At 44.4% G+C, this 18010-nt stretch overlaps 1 long non-coding RNA gene across 1 annotated transcript in view; it reads right to left on the bottom strand.

The window, feature by feature from the left end:
- LOC143272885 (uncharacterized) overlaps nt 1-17504 on the bottom strand; it is a 44749-nt gene extending 27245 nt beyond the window's left edge. The window contains exons 1-2 of the long non-coding RNA XR_013050506.1: nt 16694-17504; nt 15118-15322 (exon numbers count right to left, since the gene is read on the bottom strand). This is a non-coding gene — a long non-coding RNA (uncharacterized LOC143272885). The remainder of the gene's footprint in view (nt 1-15117; nt 15323-16693) is intronic.
- Nucleotides 17505-18010: the final 506 nt, after the last annotated feature.

Raw genomic sequence — 18010 nt, 5'->3', positions numbered from 1 at the left:
AGATAGTTCTGGACCATTCTTCAACAAATATTTATTTAGCATTGCTGTACGCCAAACACTATTTTTGGTGCCAGGGAAACTGTCTTTGAAGCTCACGTGTATGCATGTGTGTGTGTGTGTGTGTGTGTGTGTGTGTGTGTGTTCCAGTCTGTGGCTTTAAGAAAATCACTTAGCCCCTCTAAGCTTGCTTTTATCCATCTGTAGGATGGATTAAAAAATATCATCATAGTAGCATCTCAAGATTTGATGTTAAGACTGACCACAACACATCATACAACAGAGCTCTCTGCCCATTGTTATTATTGTGGCTCTGTTCACAGTAGCCAAGTTATCAAATCAACCTAGGTATCCATCAACTACTGATTGATAGATACCTAGGTTGGATAGAGAAATATTTTTATCCATGAAGAAGTACAGCACTATGTAATTTTCAGGGAAACGGATGAAACTGGAAATCATCGTGTTAAATGAAACAAGCCAAACTCAGGATAGCGGTTATTACATGTTTTCTCTTACATTTGGACTAAGAAGATCAAGACATGCAGGGAGAAGGGGGACTATCTGAGAGTAAGAAAAGGACCAGGAAGAAGAAATAAGAAGAGCAAGGAAGGAATGTGAATGAGCCTAATGAAAACATGCTATGTATGCATAACAATGCCATATGTAGCCCGTTAGTTTGTACAATGAATACACAGTAAAAAAAAAAAAAATAGACAATAGCCTTTAAAGTACCTATTTTCCAGTAAGGGTTCAAGTAATGCTAGTTAATTAATTAACTAAAATGCAAATACCACTATGGGGCAAAGTACTCTTTCAGTTGTATAATTTTACCTAGATATGTGAATTCTTTTTCATCTGTCCTCTGCCGTGTGGCTTTGAAGCCATGGACATCACAAAGTTACAGGGTTTAGAATTTAGACATTTCTTTCTCCTCATTTCCTTAAAAGCAACTTCATTCATCAAAGAAATACTTTCTGAGCATCTAGTCTGCATTCGCTGCTAGGTTGGCCCTGAATGGGTGGGGATAAATGAGACCTTCCAGGCTTTGCTGAGAATCAGAAAAGCAAGAGGTTGTACTTCACTGGGATCCTCACCTTTGGGGGATGATTCTTTTAGGGTTGACGCTGATCGTTGACACTCAAAGGGAAAAAAAAAACAAGCAAGAAAAGAAAGAAGCACTGCACTTGGCAAGTGGGTCAAGTCAAGTCCTCCTGGAGACCTCTATACAGCTCAGTGTACAGCCCCTTGGCAGCCTCAGACGACTCAAGAGGAAACAGATGGCGGGACACCTGTTTCCTGTGGCTGCCCCAGAGGTAAAATTTCAACCTATCAATCTCATTTGCAAGTAGAGAAATATCAGCCAGGTTATTTACTCTACCCAGTCATGTGACCAGTTGTCACAGCTATTTTAGAGGATATAAATAAAAAAGAAAGTATTCCAGGAGACACAAGTCACAAAGGATACAACACCTCTCTCCAAGGCAGAGGCAGGGTGTGCAAGGCAGAGGCGGGATGTGCAAGGCCGAGGTGGGGTGTGCAAGGCAGAGGCAGGGTGTGCAAGGCAGAGGTGGGGTGTGCAAGGCAGAGGCAGGGTGTGCAAGGCAGAGGCGGGGTGTGCAAGGCAGAGGTGGGGTGTGCTCATTTGCTTACTCAAGGAAAATCTGCTTAGGAACAAGGAACTTTGAGCAGTTTCACTGAAGCTGGGTTTACTGGTTGAGAGGATCATGACAGTGGAAAACATCTATTGAGCACCTATTGTATACCAGTCACTGTTGATCACTGTACTTATGTCATCTTGAGTTATTTTTCTATTACTAAAGTAAAGGGGAGGTCTTTGATCACTCAGGTGTGGCAGACAGCTCAAAGGACAATTACACACACAGAGAATCAATGTCACGAAGGACCAGCCCCAGGGGTGGCAATCCTATCATGGGGAATGAGGTGGGGGTGGGAGTGAGGTTGGGGGGTGGACAGCTGTCCCCAGAGAGTGGCAGCAGGCTTCCCAGAGATGGGGGCACCCTAGTATTTAAGAAGAAAGATGCAAAGAGGTTGCCACCAGACAGGTGGGAGCATGGGTGGTAGGGATTGATGGTACAGATTCTAAGGACTGCAGGGGCTGGCGAACCTCTAAGGCTCTCTCATCCTGGCGGAGAAGCCTGATTTCCCTATGGTAAGGGCACACAGGACTCGAGATGTTAGTCACAGTGCGCTCGGGCCTGACCGCACTTCCTCTATGAAGGAAGAGTTTCCATTCTGCTCTGCAGTCTGTTGGGTTAGTGGTTAGTCTTTACCCGGATCCACGCTGAAACTTGGCTTGTTCTACACGGATAGGACTCGGGAGGGACACACAGCTACACACGGATTCTTCCATGTCTCAGTTCTGGAGGTGATGGAAAGCCATCTTCGAGTACTTGGTTCTTTCAGCTGGAAGGACTTAGGAGAGGATGTTGTTTCAATGGTGTTAAACTTGGAGTCTGAACTGTGGCCCTACACTTGAGTTCTGAATGCTCGGTCCCTGGCTTGAGGAAAGCGCTGTTTTAGAGACTATCGAGTCTTTGGAGCGGGAAGGAATGGTCGAACAGGTCACAAGGGACAGGCCTCTGAAGGCTGTAGCTGCTTCTGCTCCTGGTCTGTGGCCAGCCCCCTGCTCTGGGGCCTTGTGAGGATTCTCTGCCACATGCTTCTGCTACGGGAGAGCTGCTTCTCAGTGTCTCTGCCCACATTGCCTTTTTATTTTTTTTATTTTTTTTATTTTTTTTTATTTTTTATTTTTTTTGTTTTTCCATCACAGGCAATTTATTTTGTTCTATTCATTCACAGTTAATACAGAAAATACTTGGAAACATTTCCATATAATATTTGACACAGAAATCATCAAATAGAAGTATACAATGTTGGCCGGGCGGTGGTGGCGCACGCCTTTAATCCCAGCACTCGGGAGGCAGAGGCAGGCGGATCTCTGTGAGTTCGAGGCCAGCCTGGGCTACCAAGTTAGTCCCAGGAAAGGCGCAAAGCTACACAGAGAAACCCTGTCTCGAAAAACCAAAAAAAAAAAAAAAAAAAAAAAAAAAGAAGTATACAATGTTGACAGGAGGCAGTACATTTATAATTTATAACCCCAAATGTATTTATAAATTAGAAATGGAAAGATCTACAAATGAAATTATGAAGGTTCACCAAAGTCATTTAATCTGTCAGTTTCTCATTCATTTTTATGTCTTAATAATATTCTATTGTATGAATAAGCCACATTTTATTTCTCTCCAGTATTTGATAGCTATTTGAGTTGTTTTAACTTTTTTACTATTAGCAACACAGTGCTGTAAACCTTCATGTACATGTTTCATAGGTGCACATTTTCAGTAGTTTGAGGTTATATTCCTATGGGTAGAATTGTTGAGTAACAGAGTAACAATGTTTTGCATTTTGACCAACCACCAGACTGTTTTGCCAAAGTGGCACACCATTTTACAATCTCACCAAATCCTTGTTTTTAAGGCTCTGATTTTTGTACAAAAGCATTCAATCATTCTGTCAGACCAAACCAGGAAAAGTAAGCTATAGTTCAGAGCCACATTGCCTTTTTCCCATAACAGACTGACATTCCTCCAAATCTGTGAGCTAAACGGAATCCTTCCTCCCTGAGTTCACCCCATCAGGTTCCTTGTCTGACTATTTTCATTACAGCGACACAAAATGCCACAGATAGGAATTTGTGGTGCCGAAAAATCATAGGTTCACATCTCAGGTCCGCGTAGTCTGTCCATCCCGTCCCCTCCCCACCCCCCCACCCCCGCCTCTCCGTTATTAGCTGGTGGTTTTGCGTAGACTCTTCAGTTTGAATCGTGGATTGAACCCAGCTGTAAAATGTGGGATACCACTCTAAGTTTGGAGCCCACTGAGGAAAAGTCAGGCATTTTTAACCCTTCTATTCACGGAGTAAACAGGGGCCACTCACTGGTCACGCCCTCCCTACACCCCAGCATTGAGACCGACCCAGGTTGGCTCTCCGTCGTCGTGTTTACCTCCATTGCCTAATTCAACAAGAACACCTGTGACCGGGGACGCTGCAGGAACTGCTCACAGTAAACGCCATCCGCAGGCTCCCCTGCATTCTAGTGGTCTGGGATTGTATTCAGAAAACACCCCTTTTCTGAAAGAGCTGAGCTTATAAACAGGTAGGAAACAAGAGTTCTGAACCTACAATAATAATAGTCTTAATTAAGGGTGTTTCTATATTCTAAGAACTGTATTAATTAAATTACTCTTTAAAAAAAGATTTATTCTGTTTTTAATCGTGTGTGTGTGTGTGTGTGTGTGTGTGTGTGTGTGTGTGTGTGTGTGTATCTATGCCATACATGTATGTGCCTGAGGAGAACAGAGGCATCGGGTCCCCTGACGCTGGAGTCACAGGTAGTTGTGAGTCACGTGACATGGGTGCTGGGCATTGAGCTCGGGTCTTCTGGAAGCCACTGAGATACCTCTCCAGCACCCTGGCTTGTTTACTCTTACAAAGATCCTGTGAGGTAAAAAACGTCATCTCAGTTTCATTTGCAGTGCTGAGTACTGAACCCAGGGCCCGCAAGCAACTGCTCCCCCTCTGAGGCACAGAGGCAAGTGGCTTGTCAGTGGGTCAGAGCCAATTTCTCTGCCTAGCATGTGTACTCAGCACTTGCGCCATGAGCTAGTCTCCATTCCAAAAGCCCCGTCCTTTTAAAACCCTTATAACAACAATGTTTTGTGTTCTAACTATAAAACTAAGTCATGGTTGGGATTTTTTTAAATAGAGGAAGGAGTAAAGAAGTCAAAATTATTTGTAATTTTATCATCTGGTGATAATGTTTATTAACATTTGTGTCTGTTTCCTTAGAGGAGTTAAATTGCATGTATAATTCTCTTTCCAAGCCACGTAACACCACATGTGACTTTTAAAAATTAATGCTGTGACTTAAGCATTTCCCAATGTGACTAAATATTCTTAAAACCAGAGATTTCAATGCCTGCAAATATTTTAGTTATTTAGAGGTAGCATAATTTATTCTAAAAAATCCCATAACACTGGACCATTAAGTTGTTCCCAACATTCCTGGGGCTTGTGTGGGGATCCTGGAGAGTTCTTTAGCCGGACTCCCTCGGGAGCCAGCCAAGATGTTTCTAGGGCAGCCAGTCTACATCTCTCCCTTATGTAGGAATATCCTTGGCCATGGAAGAGAGGTGAGAATTTTGGAAAGTTTGAGTGTCCAGATTCCCAATGAAATTTCAGAATCCCATTTGGGTTTTTTTTTTAATTGCATAATTTTCCTTAGCTTTATAAACATGACATGTATCTTACAAAAAAAAAAAAAGAACAAAATAAAAATGTGCAAAGAGCTGGGGAGATAGCCCACATGCACCATACACGTGTGCACCATGCTCGAGTTCTCAAGCACATGAACACACACACACACACACACACACACACACACACACACACACACACACTCGAACATGCCACACACATATCTACACAAAAAGATAAAAGAAGAAAACAGAACAAGTTAGATGTGGTAGACTGAGGCAGAAGGGCTAGGAGTTGACAGTCAGAATAGGTACATCGTGAGGCCCTTTCTCCTCAAACAAAGGAGGAGGAGGAGGAGGAGGAAGAGACAAAACAGAAACCTGACTCCCACCGCTTGGTCCTCATGGTCCCCAGTGCACGCTGTCTTGGATCAACAACACACCCTGCGCATTCTCCTGTTAATAAATGTAGGTCATCCTTCCACACGGTAGCTGATCTCTGCCCAGACCCAACAACCACCCTGGACTCGTGTTTCCAGCCTTCATGTTTTCTCTCTACTACGAACTGCAAGGTGGCAGCGGCCCGTCCACCAGAGTCTGCTTTCTGCCTGGGGAAGGGCAGCAGATGCTTGGGGCAAATGCAAATGACTTTTATCGGAAACTGGCCCAAAGTGGTGCTTGCAAGGAAGGGCATATGTGCTAACAAGGGAATAATCTGATCATTTTACAAATGGAAATATTTTATCTTACATTAAAAGGCATTTTTTCTCCTCTCCCTCCCTCCCTTCCTTTTTTATGTGTGTGTGGTTTGTGTGAGTGTGTGTGTGTGTGTGTGTGTGTGTGTGTGTGTGTGTGTGTGTGTGCATGTAGAAGGCAGAGGACATGAGGACATCAGGGATCTTCCTCTATAGCTGCACACTTAACTTTAAAAAATTTCTTGTTTTGTTAGATTTATTTTATTAGTATGAATATTTTGCCTACATAGATGTATGTGCATCCTGTGCCCACAGAGGCCAGAAGTGGGCATCAGATCCCCTGGAACTGGAGTTACAGACAGCTGTGAGCTGCCATGGAGATACTGGGTTTTGAACCTGGGTCCCCTGCAAGAACAAGTAGTGAGTGCTCTTAACCACTGAGCCATCTTTCTGGCTCGTGGTCACTTAACTTCTAACCAAACCTGAAGGTTCAGTCTTTGCTGTGTCCTCCAGCTGGTAAACAAAGGGTGTCTTGAGTTAGATATGCTGGGTATGCTTCCCCTGATCACAGCCCTGCCTCTCAGAAGGGCCACAGTGAGTTCAAGGCCGGCTGTGGACACGTGAAACCTTGTTTCAAAAACACAAAATAAGAGCGTACTTCTGACTTTTGAGGATGTCCTTCTGATTGTCTATCTACTTTATTCCTGACTCTTCCATGAAGGAGAATCAGGGACTAATCTCAAATTCATTTCATTTACTTATTTATTCATTACTAATTTATTTATATTTAAGTTTGGCCTCAAACTCACCTGCCTTAGCCTCCTGAATGGTATTATCACCACACCTGGTTCAAAGTTCACTTTCAATGACCATGTTAGAAATCAGTAAACACAGATCTCAGAGCCTCTCTGGTCCCAGACTAGGGACTTTATGCTCAAAGGGTCTCACTATATCGCTGGAACAGGTAATAAATATATCAAACACAGCAGTTACCTTTGCTTTGTAATAAAACTATTTCAGAAAGAGTTTTTTTAAAAAAAGCTACAAGTGTCTGTGAGTCCCTTGACGTGGGTCATGGGGCTTGAACTCTGGTTCTCAGCAGAGGCAGTGTGTGGTCTTAACAGATCTCACTTTAGTCCTTAAAGGTTTCTCTCTCTCTCTCTCTCTCTCTCTCTCTCTCTCTCTCTCTCTCTCTCTCTCTCTCTCTCTCTCTCTCTCTCTCTTTCTTTTTTATTGTTTGAGCCAGGGTTTCTCTGTAACAGCCCTGACTGACTGTCCTAGAACTCATTCTGTAGATCAGGCTGGCTTTGAGCTCACAAAGATCCACCTGTATCTGCCTCCCAAGTGTTAAGATTAAAAGTGTGCTCCACCACTGCCTGGCCCTGGAAGACTTTTTAAATAAAGAAAAGAGAGGGTTGTGTGACTCTGGAAGTCATCTGCCATTATTTCCCTTGTGCCCAAAGGGCTTCCTCAAACATGCCAGACCTGCTGCAAAAAGCCTTTCCAACTTTGGTATACCTGAAGAAGTCTTTATTAGAAAGATGTTCTCCTGGTGGGCAGACCAACCCTGCAGCTGCCCAGGCCCAGAACCAGGGTCATGACTTGGCCCACCCCAACATCCACCCCATCTACGATCTGCTGGAGCACGTGAAGGGGCCAGTCCTGCAGAGGCAGAAGCCAGAGGCCTTGGACCAGACCAATGACTCTTCGGCAGTTTGCATCGAACACTTGCAAGTAAAGATGTATGGACGAAGGATTACTGAGTGACTCACTGCGCCACACTGCAGCTTCCAGATGAGATTTTTAATCCCCGCCCCCTTTTTTCCTTTTTTATCTTAAATTTTGTTTTATTTGGGGGGAGGGATGCAGGAGGGTGAAGGGCGGATGTGAAGGGATGGGGAAATGAACAGGATCAAGATACATGATGTAAAAGACACATAGAATAAGTAAAAAGAAAGGAAAAAAAGAAAGAAGTCATTCTCCGTGGGTATAAAATTCCAGAGTGCTTTTTTTCCTTGTCCTGTTTGTTCCTGTCTGTGAAGGTGTGGCTTCACTGTCATTTTGGACTACCTCGCCTCTGTAGCCCAGTCTCTTCTCATTGATTCACCTCTGTGGTGGTTTGAATGAAAATGGCCCCTGTAGGCCCATAGGAAGTGGCTCTGTTAGGAGGTGTGGCCTTGCTGGAGTGGGTGTGGCCTTGCTGGAGTGGGTGTGGCCTTGTTGGAGTGGGTGTGGCCTTGCTGGAGTGGGTGTGGCTGTGTTGGAGGAGGTGTGTCGCTGGGGGTGGGCTTTGAGGTCTCAGATACTCCAGCTAGGCCCAGTGTCGTCCTCTCCTCCTGCAGCCTCCAGATGTAGAACTCATCTATTTTTCCAGCGCCATGTCTGCCTGTGTGCCGCTGTGCTGGTCACCATGACAATAATAGACTGAACCTCTGAAACTGTAAGCAATCCCCAACGAAATGTTATCCTTATTAAGAGTTGCCACGGCCATGGGGTCTCTTCACAGAAATAGAAACCCTAAGACAACCTCATACATAACTTTTCCCCGCAGCTAGTTTTAAGATTTTTCTCTTTATCACTGGCTTTAGATGATTTTTAATGTGCCATAATAAGTTTCTTCATTTCTTCTGCTTGAGTCTGTGGAGCTTCTTGGATCCGTAGGTATAGACATTTCATCAAATGTGAAAATTTTTCGGTAATTATTTCTTTAATTCTCCCCCTCCTTTCTCTCTCTCCCGTATTATGGCTTGAATTGTCTCTAAGATGTATGTGCTGAAGGAATTCCCAGCACAACTATTTGAAGATGAGATCTTTAAAGAACTAATTGCGGTTAGAGCTGGCAAGATGGATCAGTGGATAAAGGCTCCTGCTACCAAGCCTGATGATCTGAGGGTCTGGGGAAGAAGTCAGGATGGGCTACAAAGTGGATTACCAGGCTGAATGGTAACTGGCTTCATTAAGTTGGCCAAAGGCATTGTTGGGCTACAGAGCTCTGGCCAGACTGTTCTATGACTCGGTCTCCCTTCCATATAGGCTGATCAGGCACTGGAAAACAACAAGTTAATTGTTACTTTTCTACCAATAAGGAGGAGAAAAATGGAAATAAAAAATTTATAAAGTAGTAGACTTTATACTTACTTAATGTGAGGCTCTGGATTCAATTTCAAGCATTGAATAATGTATGAATAAGGAATGAATGTATCAGATCAAATTTTTCATTCTTTCTAATTTGTAATTAACCAATTAGCCAGGCATGGTGGCACATGCCTTTAATTCCAGCACTCCGGAGGCAGAGGCAGGCAAATCTCTGAGTTTGAGGCCAGCCTGGTCTACAGAGTAAGTTTCAGCACAGCCAGGGCTACACAGAGAGACCCTGTCTTGAAGAAAAATGAACAAACAAATAAACAAAATAAAACAAAAGAAATTAATCAATTAATGAATTTGCATTGTTTGTGGTATATATGCTTATATACATATTTACATGTGTGTGAGTGAATGTATTTATTTAAATACATGTCCACAAGTGTGTGCATGTTGACATCAGATTTGACATTGGATATCTTCTGCTATTCTTCAACTTAAATATTGAGGCGGGGAGCCAGGCGGTGGTGGCGCACGCCTACTTGGGAGGCAGAGGCAGACGGATCTCTGTGAGTTCAAGGACAGCCTGGTCTATAGAGCAAGTTCCAGGACAGGCACAAGCTACACAAATAAACCCTGTCTCAGAAAAAAAAAATATTGAGGCAGGGTCTCTCACTTAAACTCATAGCTCACTGATTTGTCTAGCCAGCCTGCTTGCTCCTGGAATCCCCTGTCTCCACCTCTACATGAGGACTAGGATTACAAGCAGGCTGCCACACCCACTTGCATTTATGTGGGTTCTTGGAAGCCAAACTTCAATCCTAATACTAGCGTGGCTTTTCCAACTGAGCCATTTCTCCAGCCCCTAGGTTTTTTCTGAAATGAAAACAAAGAAAAATGAAACAAAAAGCCTTAAGTGTGAAATGTAATTAAATGAGGGCAAAATGTAAAATTCTATGAACTTGGGGAGATGTACAGACTTCCTTGTATTCTGGCAATTTTTCTTTGAGTTTGAAGTTGTATCAAAAGTAACAAAGGAAGAGCCGGGCGGTGGTGGCGCACGCCTTTAATCCCAGCACTCGGGAGGCAGAGCCAGGAGGATCTCTGTGAGTTCGAGGCCAGCCTGGGCTACCAAGTGAGTCCCAGGAAAGGCACAAAGCTACACAGAGAAACCCTGTCTCGAAAAAAACCAAAAAAAAAAAAAGTAGCAAAGGAAAAAGAAAGGTGTTTAAGAAGGTAAGTGAGATAGAACCAGAGGGTACTCTAAGTATCCCTCATCAACTGCTTTTCCCAAAGCACACCTTACTTTTGTACATAGTAGATCTTTTTTTTTTTTTTTTAATTTTTCGAGATAGGGTTTCTCTGTGTAGCTTTGGAGCCTGTCCTGGAACTCACTCTGTAGACTAGGCTAGCCTCAAACTCACAGAGATCTGCCTGCCTCTGCCTCTCGAGTGCTGGGATTAAAGGTGTGCGCCACCACCACCCCGCCATCGATAGTAGGTCTTTCTATGAGGGAAAAACCATCACTGTTCTGGGCAGGGAGCTCATCAGAGTCAGTTAGGGAAGCACAGATGAATGGTGTCTCTAGGGAAGCATCCTGATACCCTGGTTCAGAGGACTTGGGCAATGACTCTGAAAGTACATCAAAATACAAATGTAAGAGAATCACCTTCTTTAATTTGTTGTCTTAGTTAGGGTTTCTACTGCTGTGAAGAGACACCATGACCATGGCAACTCTTATAAAGGAAAGCATTTAATTGGGGCTTGCTTACAGTTTCAGAGGCTTAGTCCATTACCATCATGGCAGGACATGGAGGTGTGCAGGCAGACATGGTGCTGGAGAAGGAGCTGAGAGTTCTGCATCTTGATCTGCAGGCAGCAGAAGGAATCTCTGAGTGCCACACTAGGCGTAGCTTGAGCATAGGATATCTCTAAGCCCACCCCCACAGTGACGCACTCCTCCAACAAGGCGATACCTACTCCAGCAAAGTCATTACTCCTAATAGTGCCAATTCCTATGGGGGCCATTTTATTTTGAACCACCACATTCCACTTCCTGGCCACCATAGGCTTTTGGAGCTATATCATAATGCAAAAACTCATTCAGTCCAACTTCAGAAGCCTCCATAATCTATAGAGTCTCAAACTTACTTAAAATTCTAAAGTTTCTTCTGAGATTCATGCAATCTCTTAATTGTAATCCCCTGTAAAATCAAAATCAAAAAGCAGATCACCTACTTCCAACATATAATAGCACAAGATATACATTACCATTCCAAAATGCAGGGAAGGGAGCATAGTGAGGAAATACTGGACCAAAGCAAGACCGAGAACCAGCTGGGCAAACTCCAAACTCTGCATCTCCATGTCTGATGTCAAAACTCCTTTCAGCTCTGTTGACTGCAACACACTTCTTTCTCTTAGGCTGGTTCCACTCCCTATTAGCAGCTCACCTCAGCAGATGCCCCATGATTCTGGCATCTCCAACATCTTGGGGTCTCCAAGGCAATCTAGGCTTCACCTTCACAGCTTCACACAATGGCCTTTCTAGACCTCCATGGAGGGACACCCCTATGCATGCCTGGCATCAGCGGCTGTCCTTAGTCAAGGAGGAAGATTCCATAATCCCCTTCTTCTATCCTTCAGCCAGAACCATGTGGCTAAAGCTGCCAAGTTCTGCTGCTTGCTGGGGCTGGAACATGGTCCCCTCATTCAATTACATCTTTACCAGCTTTCTGGTTTTGATGGTTTCCTTCACTGCTTAAGCTTAGCTGTTCTGGAACTTGCTCTGTAGATCAGGCTGGCCTCAAACTAAGAGATCTGCCTGTCTCTCTATCTTCCAGAGTGCTGGGATTAAAAGCATGTATCACCACACACACACATACACACACACACACACACACACACACACACACACACACACACACACAGCTCTAAGCTTTTTTTTAATTCCTTTCCACAAGTTGGAAATTTAACTGGGTGGGATCTTGCCCTGAGGTCACCACTCCCTTTATTCCATTTCTTAATCTGTTTGTCTCCTTGACCACAGGACTTAGCTCCATTCCACTTCCTGGTGTTCCTTTTCTCCTCAAATTGTATTTCTACTTACTCAGCTCACTCCTTTTCACTATAACACTAATAATCACATGAAAGAGTCTATACTAGGCTGTTTTGAGATTTCTTCTGCCAATGGAATTAATCCAAAACTTTTCACTTTAGCTTTAGGCAAACTCTTCGGACAAGGGCAAAAGCAGCCACATTCTTCACTAAAATATCACAAGAACGATCTCTAGGCAATACACTAAAATTCTTCTTCTCTGAAACCTCTTAAGTCAGGACCCCCCACACACACAGTTCAAATCACCCTCAGCACCATCTTCCATCCTCCTACTAGGAGGACCCATTAAGCAGTACTTGAAGCATTCCACTGCTTTCCTAACCCAAAGTCTGAAAAACATTGTCAGGCTATCACAGCAATACCCCACTCCTGGTACTAACTTATGTCTTAGTTAGAGTTTCAATTGCTGTGAAGAGACACTATGACCATGGTAACTCTTATAAGGGAAAATATATAATTGGAGCTAGCTTACAGTTTCAGAGGTTTAGTCCATTATCATCATGGTGGACCATGGCGGCATGCAGGCAGACATGGTGCTGGAGAAGGAGCTGAGAGTTCTGCATCTTGATCTACAGGAGGTAGGAGTCTCTGTGCTCCACATTAGGTGTAGCTTGAACATAGGATACCTCTAAGACCACCCCCACAGTGACACACTTCCTCCAATAAGGCCACACCTACTCCAACAAAGCCATACCTCTTAATAGTGCCACTCCCTATGGGAGCCATTTTCTTTCAAACCACAACATTTGCCACTAGAAATTCAAGCATCATGCTCATCCCAATGGTTTGTTGTGTTTTTAACAGAGGCCCTCTGGGGTGTCTGAAGACAACCTTAAAAACGCTTTTGGGTTTATCAAATGCTCCAAATCCTCTGATTGTACGCTTAGCCTTTATAAATTTCATTATATGTCAGTCATACCCCAATAATGTTGGGTTTCTTTTTCTCCCTAAGGCCACTTTAAAAGTAAGTCATTCTTTTTTTTTTTTTTTTAATTGTCTATATATTTTATTTCCCTGGATATCTGATGTTAGGATCATAATAACTGTTATTAGAAATATATATGTGTGTTTATATATACATATATATATTTCAATTGGCAAGTATTTCTCATGGAACAGTTGAAATAATCTAAATCGCCTCTTTTCCTTTTGTCAGATTAAATAAAAAGTGAAAATATGTGGTTATTATGGTGGAGCTGGCATCTCCAGAAGACTGCAATGGTGAACTGTTTGCTCCAAAAGGTGGAAACTGCAGGCTTATTTTAGTTCAGATGTACCAATCCTGCTTTTTATTTTACAGCAAATAGAGAACTGAATGAATCTCAAACCGTAGATATTTCTCTGGTCTATTTTTAAACACACACTGGCTCTTTCCCAGAAAGAGGAGAAACAAAAATCCACTGGCAGTCAGGCTTTACCTTTTTCCATTGAATTTCCTGAGGAGATTAAAAAAAAAAAAATCTCTGGAAACCCGGAACAGATGGAGCAGCAAGGAGAACACTACAGAACAGGAACTTGACAAAGTGCTTAGGAGAAAACAAAGCCCTCAAGAGACCTGTCTTTACAAAACTCAGTTGACTGGAGACAGAGTATCCGATGGAGTAAATATTTGCCTTTCTTTGAAGGAACTCGGGATGATAAAAACAGCCACATTACATTGTTCTGCAGGTTGCTCTATCAGGCATGGATCCCAAGGATTTCCAATCTGAATCGGGCTTAGAGAACGGATAAAAATGTCCCTCATTAACATTTATTCCCTTTTTTCTTAGCCATGAAACCATTCTTTAGATATCAGAAAAGTTAAATTTAAAAGTCTGAACAGCCCAGGGGATGGGGAGAGCTGAGCAGATCGCACATTTAAAAGCCATGCTGTTCCCAGAACCTCGTGAGAAGGCCACCCCACCCTGATGTTGCAACAGGTGTAACGTGGGAGCTGGCCTCTGCTGGGGTGGAGGGCTCTGAGTCTCTCCGACTCTCATACAGCATACTTGCTACCAAGCCACTGAGATGAGCTGTGACCTCAAACATATGACACTGCAGCCAGTGAAATGGACCACAAAGCTGACACTCTCAGAAAAAATGAAAACACTGGGAGGCAGTGTCTCAAACTCAACAGGGATCTTTGCCAAGGAGATACAGTTTGCTTGTTGTGTTTTTGTTTTTGTTTTTATAAATGGCAAACCCTTCTTGAGTTTCAAAAGAAAAGAGATAAATACACTTCCATTTTTATATCAATTAAGATGTCAGGTTATAAGGGACCTAAACACCTTCCCAAGAATAAAACAGAGAGAGGAAGCATGGCACGCTAGCCCACGGTAAGAAGTAAAATACAAAAACGAAGTCCCATAAAACAGTGTGAGTGCAGAACCTTTCTTGGAGGGAAGCTGGGGTACATTTCCTTGTCAGAAGACACGGTGTGAATAAAAAGGAAGGAAGGAAGGGAAGGTCTTGATGAGGCCGAATGAGCAGGTAAAGCCAGCGCATTTCAGTCTAATGAGACTGTCGCGGGCCTTAGGTGGCTGACTAAGAGTGCTGGTCTTTTGATGCCTACGGCTATTTACAAGCCGAAAGAGGCTGGCAGAAGTCTCGGGATGCTTTCAGAGTCACTTTATTATGACTCTTCATTTACGATTTTCATTATGATTCTCTTTAGAATCATCGGATAGATGCCTCTGGCTCACAGATGGGGGTAGGGGATTAAAAAGCCTAAGTGTGGTGTTGTAATGAGTCCAGAGAGTTTGGAAACCGTCATGTGGGTGACTTTGAATGTTTGGAATTGCGGGATGATTGCAGAGATGATTATCTGAAAGCAATGGTCAGGCCCAGTTGCAAATGACTGCCTTAAAGAAAATGGGGCTCGTGGGAAACCTGTGGAAGACCCCCACAAGCTTCAGAAGGCAGCCTGCTTTGATTAAGTCCGTCACTAACGGAGTGCAGGTGACTTACTTGTTCTGATGATTTGGAAGGCTTGCCTCCTTCAGGGGTAGCCTGTGATTCAAGATGTCAGGTCTCTTCATGGCATGGATGAGGTGTTCAGGACCTCAGAAGGGCTGCAACTGGTCCCTGGCTCTCAAGGCAGTGACCTCCCAAGGGAATTCTTTCTTGTCGTCTGAAGAGCCACTTGGAAGGAAACGGCTCCTCTTTTCTGCCACTGGGAAAACAGATTATTTACTTCTCCACCTACCTGCTTTTGTTGTATGAAACAAGCATTTTTCTCAGCACCTGTGTGCCCGGCACTGCGATAGATGCTATGGATGAAGCCGTCCGATAGGACCCTCCTGGAGTTTACATTCTAATAAGAGTCCAACATAAGAAAGTGCATATATAAATAAATATCTTAGATGGTAAAATGAACTCTGGAGAAAATAAACGGGGCGATGTGGAAGTGGATAAAATATGTACGAGTCATCTTAGTGGGTGCTCGGGTCTCACAGAGCCACATCCAGACAAAAGAGAAAGCTGGGTTAGGGAACGGGGTGGGGGTGGGGAGTCCATGAATAGCAGTAGAAAGATACAGTTGGTCACTGGCAAAGCCATGGAGCAGAAACCGAGGCATGCTCTGACATAGTTGGAGTGTGGTTGAGTCCGGGGAAAACAGATGCCCGGTAAGGGTGGAGGAGCAGGAAAGCAACCTTTAATTCTGAGAGCACCAAGACGTTACTGGGGGCTTTTAAAGATGAGAGTAAGTCCTGGCTGCAAATGGCCGCCTGAGAGAAAATGACGAGCCTCATTTTAGCAAGATCACTTTTGACTGCTGTACGGAAAATGTGTTAGAAAGAGATAAATATGGAAGCAATGAGACCAGTCAGTGATATGAAGCCATAGCGGCTTGTACTATTTATGCCACCCGGGGAGGGGGCTGCTATCGGCTGATTCGAGGATTCAGTGGGCATGTCTGGAGGACTTTCAGGTTAGGTCCTGGAACCAGGGATTAGAGACAGGAGGTAGAGTCAGAGGCAGGGAAGGGAGGATGTGTGCCAGAGAAGAGAAAAAAAAAGTTTAGAATCCCAACAGTGATGCTGTGTAAAGAGTCGGGCCGTCATTCTCGGGCTTCCTCACACATGATCTGTTACATATAGTTCTACACACAACTTTATGCATTTTGGTTTCATTAGCATTAAATCTCCACCTAGGGGTGTGCATTATTGTATTATAATGAACCGTAGGTCACCTTCAGACACCAGGATGGTCCCTGTGCCTATGCCAATGGCTGTCTTTAGTTGGTGGTAGAGGGAGTGTGGGCCTTTCTTCTTTGAAACTAGTTTCTCTCCTGTGATAGTTTTTGCAGCCTTCATACAAGGCTCTCTAGACCTTGCTCTACCCTCTATTCTCTCACCTCGGTGTGCTGTATTGCCCACCCCACCTTAGACCTAAGACCTTCCAACACGTTCCAACCACTAGGGTAATGTGGAAATGACCCGGGTCTTCCAAAATTAGACTATACAGAGCCACGCAAACTCTACTTTTTGTGCTCAGTCCTCGCTTGATCGACCTGAGAAATACATTCCTTGAGGATGCCCACCTTGGAAGGAGCCTGGGCTGTGTCATGTGACCACGTGCAGATGTTCCAGTCAATAGACCCCGCTAAGGTCCATGGGCAGTCAGCTTCAAACTACTAGGTGTATGAGTGAAGTTGCCTTCCGGGCGATTCCAGCTCCCCCTGCACAGTCACCCCTCATCTCCGAGTCTTCTGCAGGAGTTACCCCCGGTTAGCAGCTCTGTCGAACACATGACAAGAAGCCACTTGAAAGTGGAAAGCTTTGTGTTGGCTTACAGGCCGTCATGGCAGGGAAAAAACAGCGTTGGGACCTGAGACTGCCAGTCACACTGTGAGCATGCGCGGTAGGAAGCATAAACCAGGAGTAGAGCCAGACTTTCAAACCTTGAGGCCTACCCTTAGTGACCCACTTCTTCAGTGAGGCTCGGCCACGTAAGGCTTCCCCGGCCTTCTAGAACACCACCAGCTGGAGGTTAGGGGTCACATGCACCAATGGAGCTGGTTTCCCTTCCAAACCGCAGCTTCTCCCTGGCTGAGGTCTGAAATGTGAGTCCAGATAAGTCAGTCCCGTGATGCCCCGTCTGGATTTCAGGACCATTAATAGTTGACATAGGTTGTCACGCAGCAGAGGTAACGGACGCAGCGGGAGAAGAACATCTCTCAGGGAAGACACAAGGAGTTGCCATGGAATTGGAGGACACACTTCCGGAAGGAGTCACTTAGGCGTCTGAGTTGGCAGACATGGATGCCGGAGGGAGCCGCCATAAACAGCGCGTGGACTCCCCTAACTTCACAGGACTGAGAGAGACCATCGAGGGCGAGAGGTGGACTGAGAGGCGGGCTCAAGGTCTTCTCTGAGGAAGTTCGGGATTTAGAGATAGAAGGAAAAGCAGAGCTAGCATGGAAGGGGAGGGGAGGCGACGAAAGGCTCCATTGGGAGTTAAAAACCATAAACAATAAAAGGAGTCATTCGCTTTGACAGGACAGAGCACCCATGACCTTGAAAGGAACAATGTCAGTGGGGGTGGTTGTACAGAAGCTTAATAGGGCCTGTGATCTCTCAGCGAAGCAGGAGTCGTCTGTTAGTTATTTCTGTTACTTCAGTAGTTGGGTCAACCCTGCCTTAGGCAGCTGCTAACCACTGCTGAAGTCCTAGTTTGTCTGGGAAGAGGAACAAAGGGGCCTGGGCTGAGTAAACAGCACATGGGTTTGTTTGTTTGGTTGGTTGGTTGGTTGGTTTTGCTTTTTGTTTTTTTGAGACAGGGTTTCTCTGTGTAGCCCTGGCTGTCTTGGAACTCCATCTGTAGAACAGACTGCCTTCAAACTCAGAGATCCGCCTGC

The sequence above is a fragment of the Peromyscus maniculatus genome, chromosome 4 (assembly GCF_049852395.1).
Source record: "Peromyscus maniculatus bairdii isolate BWxNUB_F1_BW_parent chromosome 4, HU_Pman_BW_mat_3.1, whole genome shotgun sequence".
NCBI classification, from domain to species: domain Eukaryota; kingdom Metazoa; phylum Chordata; class Mammalia; order Rodentia; family Cricetidae; genus Peromyscus; species Peromyscus maniculatus.
Note: the sequence above shows the minus strand (reverse complement) of the source record. Positions and strands in the feature narration are given on the sequence as shown.